Here is a 14,790-nt window from a genome sequence, read left to right on the forward strand (position 1 = left end):
CTGGAGCTGACCAACAATTAAAGCAGAAGACCTGCTCCACCTGCTGATCTACTGGTTGTAAGAGATTGTGGAAAAGGTGAGGACATCATGATGATTTGATCAGAAAGTCTCTTTCAATCATCTATTATTTAGACAGAGATAAAGGCATGTGTGTATTATTATGTGATGATTCTCCAGCATAACTGAGACAAGACAACAGCACTGAACCAATCAGGAGAGAGAAGACACAGAAAATCCTGCTGGAAATCCCGAGATGAAGTTTCCTGATGCAACAGGGGGAAACCTGAGGACACAGAATAAAGAAGGACCATGTGAAGTAGGTCCTTCAATAACAAACCAAGCATGAGTTGACCAACACTTAACGCAGGTTACTTCGTCCATCTACTGGTTGTAACAGATTATGGTGAAAGTTGAGGAGATAATGACTTGATCAGAAACTGTGGCCGACAACTGCAAACGCGCAACAAACAGCAAAACGAGCTGCAAACATGTGAAACGGCACAGGAGAAGCTAAACTTAATTATCTTTTTTACATTTTTTGTTTCATTTCATTGAAACCACAAAAAATGTTTCCACCATAACTTCCAATTGTTCAATATTTTTTTCTATCAGACTTTGAGTAGTGTGCAAGAATTACCCAAACATGCTTTGACTTTATTGATCCCAAAGGGAAATAAAATGTAGTTGTAGCTCAGATTCAGATTCTTCAAATGTTATTGCAGATGGCTGATTGCTGGCAGCAGGAAAGGTCTTTTGTAGCTGTCTGTATTGCAGCAAATCTGAAGAACCCTCTGACTGATGATACTCTGTTTTCACCATACAGACTCATGAAGAGGATGGTCAGAGTTGTCCATAGCTTTCTTGACTCTTATGAAGAATCCTTCTTTGCATCATCTCCAGAGGTTCCCCAGTCGTCTCCAGAACAGAACCAGAACAAATCCAGCCTTCTTTATCAGATTGTTGAGCCTTTTGAGGTTCCTGGCTCTGATGCTGCTGCACCAACAGATGATAGCAGAAGAGATGACACTCTCAGCATCAGACTTAAAGATCTGCAGCAACTTGCTGCAAATCTTGAAGGATCGTAGCTTCCTCGAGAAGCGCAGTCTGCTCTGTCTCTTTTTATAGACGGCTTCACTGTTGCGTCTCCAGTCCAGTCTGTGTTCCAGATGAACACCGAGGTATTTATATTCCTGAACCACCTCCACATCTTCTCCCATGATGGAAATAGGGTTTCCTGTTTCTCCTGAAATCAACAACCATCTCCTTTGTTTTGTTTACAGTCAAGATTAGATGATTGTTCCCACACCAGGCCACAAAGTGATCCACCAGATCTCTGTACTCAGCCTCTTGTCTTCCTCTGATACACACAACAACTGCAGAGTCGTCTGAGTATTTCTGTAGATGACAGAAGTTGGACTTGTGCGGGAAGTCTGAACAGTAGAGAGTGAAAATGAATGGTGAGAGTACAGTGCCCTGTGGTGTTCCCATGTTGTTGACCACCTGGTTAGACACACAGTCCTTCAGTCTCACAAACTGTATTCTGTTTGTCAGGTAGTCACAGATGCAGGTGATTGTTGAGGCCTCCACCTGTGTCTTCTGGAGTTTCTAACGGAGCAGATCAGGCTGAATTGTGTTCAATGCACCTGAGAACCAAAGACCCTGATCCTCACTGTGCTGCCTGCTTTGTCCAGATGACAGTGGGTTTGTTGAAGCAGGTGTCTGATCAACTCCAACTCCACGGTGATAAGCAAACTGCAGGGGGTCCTGATATCTGATCGTCTGCTTACTCAAGTGGGCCACCAGGAGTCTCTCCAGGACCTTCATGATGTGCGATGCCAGGGCAACGGGTCTACAGTCGTTATGACTGATGGGTGACTTTTCTTCGGTACCGGAACCAGGCAGGATGTCTTCCACAACAACGGAAACTCCTCTTGGGTCAGGCAAAGGTTGAAGAGATGCTGCAGAATCCCACAGAGGGACTCTGGGACCGACACCATCTGGACCTGCATCCTCGTTCCTGTTCAGTCTCTCCGGCTGCTTCTTCACCTGACTTCTAGATACAGAAAAGTTGGAGGTGGAGGCAAAAGGGAGCAGCAGCGTCTCCTAATGTGGTTGAAGACAAACTGGTGGAAGCAGAAGAGTCCATGACTGAGGTGGAAGATGGAACATCTGAGGCTTGACAGGAAAGCTGTGGGTCAGAGGAGGATGAGATATCTGGCTGCAGACAGGAGAGGATGATGATGATGAGCTTGTTCCTGGACTGAACCTGTTGAAGAATGTGTTCAGCTCATTTGCTCTGTCCAGAAACTAATATTGTTTAAAAAAAAGTCATGGTAGCATGTTTTTATGTAATAATGTGCATGTAATGTTTGGAATGAAGAAGATATGCTGCATAATCTGATGTCATTACAAAAGAGTTTTGTGTCTCAGTGCAAAAATACACATTTTGTTGGTTTCTGAAGAGTAAAAATTGAACAAATGTGTTAATCACTTAAAGATTAAGTTTATATTTCACAGTCATCACAATGCTAAAGAAAAGTCTGACAACAGTGTGAAAATCATGTTGTGGAAAGAAGATATTAAAGAATGTAATATATTTTGCAGTGTCATAGGTTATTTCTATGTATTATGATGTAATATAATACATGTATTTTTGGACTTATTGTATTCTGTTTTATTTTTGTGTGTAACTTTCACTTGACTTGTGAAAACATGGAAAGTAATTATGCTGATTGTAGAGTAAAATAACATTTAAGTTGTAAGCAAATTCAATAAAAGCTTTTTTTTGCCATCACTGCTTTGGTTTTATTCAGATATCAGATTTGGATCATTTAAGATGGTAAATCTGCTTTAGAGCAGTAGAACAATCATTTGATTTTCTTTTTCATGCTATTTAAACTCATTGGCATGAAGCCTGGTACAAACAAGTTATATTTTGTTTGTACCAAAACAAAATATAACTTTGTTATATTTGATCAAATAGTTTTGATCAAACAATTTAATCAAAATGTTTGATCAAATTTTAATGATCAAACATTAAAATTTGTTCATCCTTTATGGTTTAAAAATAGCCTCAAATACATAATCTCTTCTCACATTCATTCTGTTACCACGGAGTCTAAAGGAACAGATCAAGCTGATCTAAACAGACTTTGTCCTGGGAGGAACTGACAGGACATGGAGAGCTGCATGAAAAAAGAGTTAAAGGATAAAAGCACATGGAGAATATGGGTGTGAAAAGAATAATGGACAAAAACAAATGAAAAAAAGATTAAGAAACATATTTACAAAAAAAAGAACAAGGGAGCCATTGAACAAAAAATATCAACAATCAATGCCCAAGACACATTTAGCCTGTCATAAAAATGTATTGATTGAGTCATGTTTGTGATCTCTGACACATTGACTGGAGAAGTATTGTCAGTCCTAGTCAGACCTTTCACTGTCACCTACAGTTTTTCTTGAACCGAAAGGCTAAATAGATTTGCTTTAGTAACAGCAGAACCAGAGCAAATCATCTTTCTAAACAGAATCAACATATCATAGTTCCAATCCATAAATTAGAAAAGCCGATGACGTGCAGCACAGGGCCGCCATTCAGAACGCTGCACAAGAAAAAAAAAGAGGCTCTGCCCTCTGCAGATCATGAGTACAGACCAGGAGAGAGAGCAGAGACAACAACTACCTCCAGACGGAGCAGGTACCTGCAGCCTGTAAGCCTTCGGCTCCCTGGGATCAGTCCTCATGTCATCGTCCATGTATGTTGAGTACCGAGGCCTTTTCCTGCCCCCTGTGGCCCACAATGCAGAGAGCCGGGAGTTTGCCTAAAATGTTTCAGTGGAAGACTCTGATGTGTTTGGGGTGACAAATCCCAAGTCAGGTAAAGTAAACCAGCTCTTGTATCTCCCATCATTTATATGCTAAAATCGTAGGTGTAGTCAATGTTCCACTGTATTATATATAAGTAAATGTCACTGATGAGGTAAGATGCCATATCAGAGTTAGAGTAGCTTTTATGTTTGTTGTTCCTATCAGACTGATGACATGCTAATGCTCAGAAAACATGATTCCATTCTTCCTGTGAAGTTTCAGGTTACAAGCAAAACCTTTAAAACACCATTTTGTGGCTTGTCGAGTTCAGACAACAGAAGATTGAATAGTAAAACCCCGACTCATCATGTCTACTTTTCCAGATGGACGTTCATTCTTGTTGAAAGAAAAAAGGCCAACAGCCACAAGACGTTCAGATAAAAATGAGGATAATGCAATTTCTAAGTATGATTTTCAAATAAACACCTTCTACCTTGATAATAAACTGGTTTTGGGTTTATTAATCCTATAGATTTAGTAAAAGTTTTAAGTAGATAGTGAAAACTATCTACTTAAAACTAGATAGTTTCTTAAAATCTCAAAATAAAATCTTATTTTAAGATTTTGATAAAATCTTAAAATAAAAATTAAGATTTTATTTTAATTTCCTTGGGACCAGACCACACTAGGACTGTCTAGAACCGCCGTTCTAGAACCGCCCCTGTGCTGACAAAACACACATTTTGTTGGTTTCAGAATACACAAAACCATAAAGCATTTCTCTATAATACACATCTCAGTTTAAAATATATATATATTGTCTGTTTTCAGGGGCTGTAGCAAAGAACCAAGGGTCAGATTCAGAAAACCAAAACAGTTTTAAGAATGTTCAAGGTTGTTTGGTTTGTTTTTGTTGGTTTTATTATTATTTTGTGCATGTGTCGATGCTCATTACACCAGTTCTGATGTAAATATCTCTTTTAAAATCAGATTTTTAAGCAGTGGTTGGTTTTTAAATGCTGACTTTGCCTCTATTTATTATTATTGTGAATTAGGGCTGCTGTAAATATATATTTTAGTAATTGAGTAATATATCGATTATTCTTAGGATTAATTGAGTAATCGGATACAGAAAATTGATCAAATAAAATATTGGTAAATCTAACATAACAGCAGTGTTACTATCGGTTACCAACATCAGTCTAATTTTTCACATTTGAGCGTCTGTATCAGTTACTTTGTTGTAGCTTAGAAAATTAACTCGTAACAATAATAGCTCACTTTCTAAGTTAACCTAAAGAGAAGTTGTACAAAAATCTGACATAATATTCAATTTAATAATAGGGGCGGGCTCACAAATACGCTTATAAAAATGTCTATACTCCAGCTTTTAGTTCATGTATTCATCTTCAGTCAGTTCAATAGATGAATTCTCACCTTGCCCAGTACCTGCCACACTTTGGGTTTGAGAATACGGGAAATGTCGTCTGGAGTTGGGGGCTTGGAGATAGAGGGTTATGTTCGATTAGAGGCGAACGTAAGCGTGTTGGGGGGGAGACACGACCGGTAGACCAGAGTACAAACATAAGACAGGGGGGAGAGCAATATGGGATATTTACAGAAAAATGGTTATAAAAAATTTTTTTCGAGAAGAGGGATAAAAAATGGTAGTTTCCCTGCCAAAACGGGAGACTTGACAGGTATGCCTTGCCCAGCCATTTATAGCTTTTGTGTCCTTGTTAGCAACGAAATTTGACACCTTCGTTCGTCACACTCAGAAACTCATCCACCAGCCAGGAATCGTTTCAGCCCGATTGTGAATGTCTTTTCTGAAAACCCATTGTATTAAAATGTATACTGTACAGTTGTACTTTGTTCTAAGGAAGGTTTCATTACTGTCTTTTTTGTTCATATGTTTATGTATAAATAAATGTAGCCCTTTATCATATTTTGTCTTTGGTAGTCTTTAATTTTAATACTGTAAAATTAATAAATTCTTTGCCAAGTGTTTTAAGTGGCTGTCATCAATTTTCCAATTTGTTACAAGATTGGATTAATATCCCTAGGAAATGGAAGGCAACTGTTCCAATTGAAAACCTTGCACTCCAATGAAATTGCTGTCATATTAGCATTTGTACAGATCTAGCAGAACCATATAGCATTTTATTTTGACCTACTGCGAATGTCAACGAACATCCGGCGGACATCTTGTGGTGGTTCATTTTGACATTCGGAGAACGTCGTCGGTGGACGTTCAGTGGACGTTGTCTGATGCTAGCTGGGCAGAGAGTCATCAGTCAGTCTTCTTCAAAATGCTGCAATACAGACCGCTACAAAAAAAATTCCTGTCAACAGTAATCAGCCATCTACAATAACTCTTTGAAGAATCTGAATTGATGAGCTGTCATGTTCTGTGTTTTCTGTGTACTTATTTAGAGTTTTCTGTGTCCCCGTGTTGTCCTGTCTTCCCCTTGATTGTTTCCCAGGTGTGTCTCTTTCTGTGATTACCCTCCCGGGTATTTAATGTCACCTGTGTCTCAGCGTCTCTGTCGGATCCTCGTCTAATGTGTTCCGAGTCCTTCGTGTTAACCATTCGTTTTAACGGTTGCTACCGGCGTCGAGCCCTGGCTTCTGCTCGGCCGTGCTGCCCGTTGATTGGACTGTGTTCCTGGATTAAAAATCAACTATTCATCTTACCTGGGTCTGCTGCGTCTGCCTCACCCGCACTTCATGACATGAGCTACAACATTTAATTTTTCTTTTGGATCAATAAAGTATTTTTGAATTGAATTTTGAATTTGAATTTTTCTTCCAATCTAGGCTTCACGGCAGAGAAAAGTTTCCCATGTCCGAAACTGACATAGTTAAGAATGAAAGCAGAAATATAATGTCGCACCAGTAGTAAGTTTTATAAATGTCTTTGTGAACTTAGACTGGTTGGCCAGTAGGTGGCAGCATACGGAGTGATAAACAAGACAACGCGAGACTTGTATTATCTGCGTTATTTGCGCTCCAATTTCTCTGACGCACCAGTGCGTGCATTCGTCAATGAAAGTCATGGAAACGACGTTAGCGTTGTCAACACTATAAAAGACGCTGACCTTCTGAATTCTTCCCCCTTTGCGACGGGACTTTTGAGAGAGACGCCTGAAGGAGCCTTTAAAGCCTCGGACGGTTTGAGCTTGTCGAGAAGTCTGCTGTGCAAAACTTGCTAAAGAAGCGCTTGCTGAAATACGCACTTGCTGAAGAAGCCCGTGGATAACAAACCTGCGAAAGACGGTTCCTGGCCAGGAGAAGCACCAGCAGGGTGAACAGCTGGAAGGTTAAATCATTCTTCTACTATTTTTAATAAACGAAAGCAAGTTATTACAAAGATATTAGTGACTTGTTTAGTTTATTTTGTGTTTGTGTGTGTGTGTTTTAAAGAAATACTGACTGCTGTAGAAAAAATAGACGATTAGCATTCGTTGCTAGCATAGATCGTTCTTAACTAATGAGCCTTTTTCTTCGCTGAATTTCGCTGGAAATGTCAATAATGTTAAACTGTGATGTAGTGATTTAAGAAATATATGTATTTTACTGAATTATAGTCAAATTAGTTAAATTAACGTCAAATTCCTGAAAAATTTGCTTGTTTTTTGACCGTTATTTTTTGAAAAATGCGTGATAAACACTCCATTGTTTCCATGGATACGCAAAATGAAATGCCTTTAATATTATTTTTAAAAGACATTTAAAAATTAGTATTTACCCTTATAATAGCCAATAATTTAATTGTTTAGTTTCTTTATTTTTTCAAGATAGGGACATGTTGGTGTGTTTGTTTCTTTGTCTAAGAGTTTCAGGTTTGATGACTTTGGTGTCCAATTCTTGGTAAACTGGATGGTTCTTTGTCCTCTTTTTTTTTTTGATAAATGCCTAAACAAACATATTTAGTTTCCATGGATACATTGGTGACATTATTTAAAAAGACTTCAATAAAAAATTAAGAAACACTTTGCAAACATGTGCCTCCTCCTATTTAATGATAGACTTTAATATGTGTGTTTAGTTTGAATTATAGTCAAATTAGTGAACTAATTAAATTAAAAGGAAAAAAAACATTATTTGAGTTGGTTAAAGTCAGCTTTGATGAATTCTGACTCTTTGTTTAGGAAGGCATAATTTGCATTTTTGGGCTGCAACATATTTGTGAGTTAGTTGAATTTGTATTGTGATTCATATGCTAGTTATTTGACATTTTGGAAAATGTCAGTAATGCTGTTTGTAGTTGTTTTGGTTTGAAAGAAGTTTTGGAACCAGCTTTTTGAAAAATGTGGTATGTGTAGTCTCCATGGATACATTGATTAAATAACAACATACAACTTTATTCTTATAAAAAATCATTAAAGAACAATCAATGTGTGCCTGTTGAGTTTACAAAGTAACTAAATTATTTAGTTTATTGTAATTACTCAAGACCAGAAAAACAGCCTTTTGTTCCTTTGCATTTTAGTGACATATCATTTTCAGAAGTTACTTGAATGTTAACAGTGAATGTTAAAATTCATTAGAAAAACAATCATCTCAGGTTCAGTTGGTCCAGTTGTGATTCATTTGTTAGTTAAAATCTTGGAGGATTGTGGGGGTTTGACACGGTTTATGTGGTTTAAAAAGTTAGTTCTGGTTTTAGAAAATCTGTTTTGTTTTATTCAGATCTTTGGAATAAGTGGTCAGTGCCTGGTCCAGGTTTCAAAAAATGCCTCAATAACACATTTGGTCTCCTTGGATACGTTGCTTGAAATAAAACCTTAATACTTGAATATTAGAAATGTTTTAGATATATATTTCTCCTGTATTATTTCTAAGTAGTTTAGTTTATATTTAAACTTATTAGTTTGCTTTTTCTAAGAAAGAGGAGTTTTCAATAATTAGTTGTTTACGAAATGCTGTGTTGGTCCTTTGCATGTTTGGAGCTGTAATATATTTTCACGCTGATTACATTTTCAGAAAGCGTCTGCAATATTAATAGTGGTGTGGTGATTGGAAAACTTTTTATTTTAGTTTGAGAGAATTACTTTTAGAGAATCCATTTTGTTGATGTTTTTTGTCTCCATGGAGATGGTCATATTGAAAGAAGCATTTGGAGCAATATAATTGTGTGAACATTCCTCTGAGTTTATTGCTGGGTTGTGTGCAGCCATGATCTTCAGGCTGATGTAATTTATTTCATAACACTACCTTCAGCCATAACTGAGCCATTTGGAGGAATATTAACATGTGATAATAAGACTTTGAGGCATCATGCACACATAAGCACTTTGTATTGCCTTGTTGCTGAAAATGTGCTATATAAATTAATATATAAATATATATTTCAGTGTTCCCTCTAAACATTGCTTTGGACTTTTGTGATTTTTTCAAGATACAGAATTATAGCTTTTTTTGCTTTGTTTTTTTTCTTCACAGCCCATACCATGGCGCTTCCAGCAGATGGATCCCCAATGTTGGAGGGACATCCTGATAATGGTAAGGAACAAGGTAAGTTGTGGTTAAATGAAGCCGACACGGTTTCTGAAGACCATGGAGAGGAGTTGAGGTATAGTTCATCTCCGCAGTTTGTGGACTGTTCTACCAGCTCCTGTGATAGCAATAGTACCAGCTCCAGTGGTAGCTCTACTACCAGCTCCAGTGGTAGCTCTACTACCAGCTCCAGTGGTAGCTCTACTACCAGCTCCAGTGGTAGCTCTACTACCAGCTCGAGCGAAGACGAGGTAGGTAATGGAGACCAGGACTTTAAATCTCGATTTCGGGTTGTCCAGGTCCTTGGACCAAACATTAAATTTCTGTGGGGCATAGGAGTACTTGAAGAGGCATTGAAACTTCTGAAATCGACGGTTGATCAGCTGGACTCCGGTGACAGTAGTCTGGCCGATGTTGCGTCACAGCTGCCTGAGATTCTTCCCCCAAATTTCAGATACATACAAGACATTGGGGTGGCTCGGAAGCCCAAAGAAGACATGGCTCCTTGTACTTCACAGGAAGAGCCCATTTTGCATCCAGAGAAGTCCAGGAGAACAACGAAGAAGGTGGATGCTGCGAAGGAGGACAACCCACCATCAAAACCTAGTCATCAGGTAGGTTTGAAAGAGGACGCGGCTCATGTGACATCTGTGACCAGGGACAGTGTTGCTGAAGTGAAGCTCCCAGCCAAGAGGCCTAGGGACACTGTTGCTGAAGAGGAGCTTGCCGCCAAGAGGACCAAGTATAGTGTCCCGTCCGATGATGAAGATCCCATTGTGTTACCACCTGTCCTCAGTCTCTCACCTTGGAAGTCGTGTGAGGATCCTGGATTGCCATTCCCTGTCCTCAGTCCCGCAACTTTGATGCACTTTGAAGATCCCGTTTTGTCACCCCGCGTTTTCAGCCCTTCACTATCAATACGCTATGATGAAGATGAGCTTGCCGCCAAGAGGATCAAGTATAGTGTCCCGTCCTTTCCCTATGATGAAGATGCCTTTGTGTTACCACCTGTCCTCGGTCTCTCACCTTGGACACCATGTGAATATCCTATTTTGTCATCCCCCGTCCTCAGTCCCTCGTGTATAATGGCACGTAAAAGTCCTGTTTTTTCATCCCCCGTCCTCAGTCCCTCAACATTGATGCACTATGAAGATCCCATTTTGTCACCCAGTGTTTCCAGTCTCCCACCAACGATGCTATATGAGGATCCCATTCTGTCACCCCGCATTTTCAGTCCTTCACCATCAACACGCTGTGATAGTCCAACTTTGTCACCCTCTAGCTTCTGTTCCTGGTTGGAGGCTGAACTGGACACAGAAGAGGCAGCAATACCTTCAACATCTAGTGGAATTACAGGAAGAGAGAGTTCCAGAAACGTTTGGTTTAGACCTCACTGCGTCTTGTCAAGTGACTCTGATTAGATTGGGATCCGTAAAAACTGAAGACCTATTTGGGAAGTCACATTAGGACATCATCATTTCTCTCATGTTTTTTATTAAAGCCAATGGGTTTCTAGCAAGCCTGTGGACGCCTTAGGTAGCGCCTTGCACCGGGGCTTTACTTTATCCCGCTGCTAGATTTAGTATTTTAGATGATAAGGATTCTGACAGGACTGAGGAAGTCTTAGGTAGCGCCTTGCACCAGGGCTTTTCTTCATCTTTGTGTTTTCCTCTCAACTCCCCCATGTTTCACGGTGTAATAGTGATGCTTCCCTACACGCTGCTCTCCAATATAGTGAATTATTCTGTCCTGTTTCTCTACTAATCCAGTCTCCCAGTTTTTAATCTTTCAGGTTTTAGCTGCTCATCGCTGGATCCTTTCATCGTTGTCCATGTGGTTCCTGCCTTCTGGATCCCTTGTTTTTCACACTGCTTGTAAGTTTTTGCATTCCACTTTCACATGATACTGGTGGCAGATCTCTGATTCTCTGATCATTTCAGGTTGGATCTCGTCAGCCTGTAAATCTCCACCTTCAACACCACCAGTCAGATGGAGGAAGATAAGAGAACCCAGTTGAAAAAAAATGTAAGGACATATACTTTTACACAACAACAATTTTTTAACATGCAGGAGGTTGAGGTCAATATTCAAACCTATTTCCTCTTTTCTGCTGTACTTTCTCCTCACCGACACTTTTGTTTTGTGTGTTTTTTTATTTATTGAGTCCTTTCATAACAGCAGAGCTTTGATGAGTTTGAGCTGATGGAAGGAGGATCAGGAATAGAGTAGAGGACCTGCTGATCTACTGGTTCTAGTAGATTTTATAAATGGTGAGGACATGTTCATGAATTGATCAGAGAGTCTGGTCCAGTGATCTGTTATTTAGACAGAGATTAAGGAAAGTGTGTCTGATCATGTGTTGATTCTTCAGCATCACTGAGACAAGACAACAGCGCTGGACCAATCAGGAGAGAGAAGACACAGAGGACTGAAGGGACACAGAAAATCCTGAGATGAAGTTTCCTGATGCAACGGGGGGACACCTGAGGACACAGAATAAAGAGACAGACATCATATGAGTAGGTCCTTCAATAACAAATCAAGCATTGCCATAAAATCCTATGCTGAAATTTCACCTGTTCATCAGTAAGATGTTGAATATTAAGCAAATTTAGAAACATTGTAGAGAACCCAGCGTTGGTTTCTGATCCCAGATTCAGAGTCTGCAGATCAATAATGTCTCTGATCATTTCAGGTTGGATGTCCTCAGCCGGTAAACCTCCACCTTCAACACCACCAGTCAGATGGAGGAAGATAAGAGAACCCTGTTGACAAAAAAAGTAAGAAAACATATTTTCAATTTTAGCAATTTTAAATATGGATGAAATTGAGGTCAAAATTCTAACTTTTTCTTTTTTCTGTAGATGTATATTCTCAGTTTTTTAATCCTGTTATGTTTTCTCTTTATTTCATTTCTCCGTCAACTCATGTCACATGACTGGAGCTGACCAACAATTAAAGCAGAAGACCTGCTCCACCTGCTGATCTACTGGTTGTAAGAGATTGTGGAAAAGGTGAGGACATAATGATGATTTGATCAGAAAGTCTCTTTCAATCATCTATTATTTAGACAGAGATAAAGGCATGTGTGTATTATTATGTGATGATTCTCCAGCATAACTGAGACAAGACAACAGCACTGAACCAATCAGGAGAGAGAAGACACAGAAAATCCTGCTGGAAATCCCGAGATGAAGTTTCCTGATGCAACAGGGGGAAACCTGAGGACACAGAATAAAGAAGGACCATGTGAAGTAGGTCCTTCAATAACAAACCAAGCATGAGTTGACCAACACTTAACGCAGGTTACTCCGTCCATCTACTGGTTGTAACAGATTATGGTGAAAGTTGAGGAGATAATGACTTGATCAGAAACTGTGGCCGACAACTGCAAACGCGCAACAAACAGCAAAACGAGCTGCAAACATGTGAAACGGCACAGGAGAAGCTAAACTTAATTATCTTTTTTACATTTTTTGTTTCATTTCATTGAAACCACAAAAAATGTTTCCACCATAACTTCCAATTGTTCAATATTTTTTTCTATCAGACTTTGAGTAGTGTGCAAGAATTACCCAAACATGCTTTGACTTTATTGATCCCAAAGGGAAATAAAATGTAGTTGTAGCTCAGATTCAGATTCTTCAAATGTTATTGCAGATGGCTGATTGCTGGCAGCAGGAAAGGTCTTTTGTAGCTGTCTGTATTGCAGCAAATCTGAAGAACCCTCTGACTGATGATACTCTGTTTTCACCATACAGACTCATGAAGAGGATGGTCAGAGTTGTCCATAGCTTTCTTGACTCTTATGAAGAATCCTTCTTTGCATCATCTCCAGAGGTTCCCCAGTCGTCTCCAGAACAGAACCAGAACAAATCCAGCCTTCTTTATCAGATTGTTGAGCCTTTTGAGGTTCCTGGCTCTGATGCTGCTGCACCAACAGATGATAGCAGAAGAGATGACACTCTCAGCATCAGACTTAAAGATCTGCAGCAACTTGCTGCAAATCTTGAAGGATCGTAGCTTCCTCGAGAAGCGCAGTCTGCTCTGTCTCTTTTTATAGACGGCTTCACTGTTGCGTCTCCAGTCCAGTCTGTGTTCCAGATGAACACCGAGGTATTTATATTCCTGAACCACCTCCACATCTTCTCCCATGATGGAAATAGGGTTTCCTGTTTCTCCTGAAATCAACAACCATCTCCTTTGTTTTGTTTACAGTCAAGATTAGATGATTGTTCCCACACCAGGCCACAAAGTGATCCACCAGATCTCTGTACTCAGCCTCTTGTCTTCCTCTGATACACACAACAACTGCAGAGTCGTCTGAGTATTTCTGTAGATGACAGAAGTTGGACTTGTGCGGGAAGTCTGAACAGTAGAGAGTGAAAATGAATGGTGAGAGTACAGTGCCCTGTGGTGTTCCCATGTTGTTGATCACCTGGTTAGACACACAGTCCTTCAGTCTCACAAACTGTATTCTGTTTGTCAGGTAGTCACAGATGCAGGTGATTGTTGAGGCCTCCACCTGTGTCTTCTGGAGTTTCTAACGGAGCAGATCAGGCTGAATTGTGTTCAATGCACCTGAGAACCAAAGACCCTGATCCTCACTGTGCTGCCTGCTTTGTCCAGATGACAGTGGGTTTGTTGAAGCAGGTGTCTGATCAACTCCAACTCCACGGTGATAAGCAAACTGCAGGGGGTCCTGATATCTGATCGTCTGCTTACTCAAGTGGGCCACCAGGAGTCTCTCCAGGACCTTCATGATGTGCGATGCCAGGGCAACGGGTCTACAGTCGTTATGACTGATGGGTGACTTTTCTTCGGTACCGGAACCAGGCAGGATGTCTTCCACAACAACGGAACCTCCTCTTGGGTCAGGCAAAGGTTGAAGAGATGCTGCAGAATCCCACAGAGGGACTCTGGGACCGACACCATCTGGACCTGCATCCTCGTTCCTGTTCAGTCTCTCCGGCTGCTTCTTCACCTGACTTCTAGATACAGAAAAGTTGGAGGTGGAGGCAAAAGGGAGCAGCAGCGTCTCCTAATGTGGTTGAAGACAAACTGGTGGAAGCAGAAGAGTCCATGACTGAGGTGGAAGATGGAACATCTGAGGCTTGACAGGAAAGCTGTGGGTCAGAGGAGGATGAGATATCTGGCTGCAGACAGGAGAGGATGATGATGATGAGCTTGTTCCTGGACTGAACCTGTTGAAGAATGTGTTCAGCTCATTTGCTGTGTCCAGAAACTAATATTGTTTAAAAAAAAGTCATGGTAGTATGTTTTTATGTAATAATGTGCATGTAATGTTTGGAATGAAGAAGATATGCTGCATAATCTGATGTCATTACAAAAGAGTTTTGTGTCTCAGTGCAAAAATACACATTTTGTTGGTTTCTGAAGAGTAAAAATTGAACAAATGTGTTAATCACTTAAAGATTAAGTTTATATTTCACAGTCATCACAATGCTAAAGAAAAGT

General features: G+C 39.9%; 3 long non-coding RNA genes across 5 annotated transcripts; all 3 read left to right on the forward strand.

Annotated features, from left to right (window-relative positions):
* Positions 1–6: 6 nt before the first annotated feature.
* LOC111611108 lies at positions 7–2,335 on the forward strand. Of its 2 annotated transcripts, XR_002753885.1 has the most exons (5): positions 7–76; positions 178–316; positions 824–1,178; positions 1,281–1,457; positions 1,552–2,335. It is a non-coding gene; the product is annotated as an uncharacterized LOC111611108 (long non-coding RNA). The 2 variants fall into 2 exon arrangements; XR_002753884.1 differs by having other exon boundaries at positions 824–1,457.
* An 8,502-nt stretch (positions 2,336–10,837) lies between these two features.
* LOC111610763 lies at positions 10,838–11,821 on the forward strand. The gene is made up of 4 exons (XR_002753770.1): positions 10,838–11,186; positions 11,253–11,337; positions 11,491–11,582; positions 11,684–11,821. It is a non-coding gene; the product is annotated as an uncharacterized LOC111610763 (long non-coding RNA).
* Positions 11,822–12,256: 435 nt separating this feature from the next.
* Positions 12,257–14,790, forward strand: LOC111611144. 2 transcript variants are annotated; one of them, XR_002753905.1, is made up of 5 exons: positions 12,257–12,326; positions 12,428–12,566; positions 13,074–13,428; positions 13,531–13,707; positions 13,802–14,790. It is a non-coding gene; the product is annotated as an uncharacterized LOC111611144 (long non-coding RNA). The 2 variants fall into 2 exon arrangements; XR_002753904.1 differs by having other exon boundaries at positions 13,074–13,707.

This window comes from Xiphophorus maculatus, chromosome 14 (assembly GCF_002775205.1).
Source record: "Xiphophorus maculatus strain JP 163 A chromosome 14, X_maculatus-5.0-male, whole genome shotgun sequence".
NCBI classification, from domain to species: Eukaryota; Metazoa; Chordata; class Actinopteri; order Cyprinodontiformes; family Poeciliidae; genus Xiphophorus; species Xiphophorus maculatus.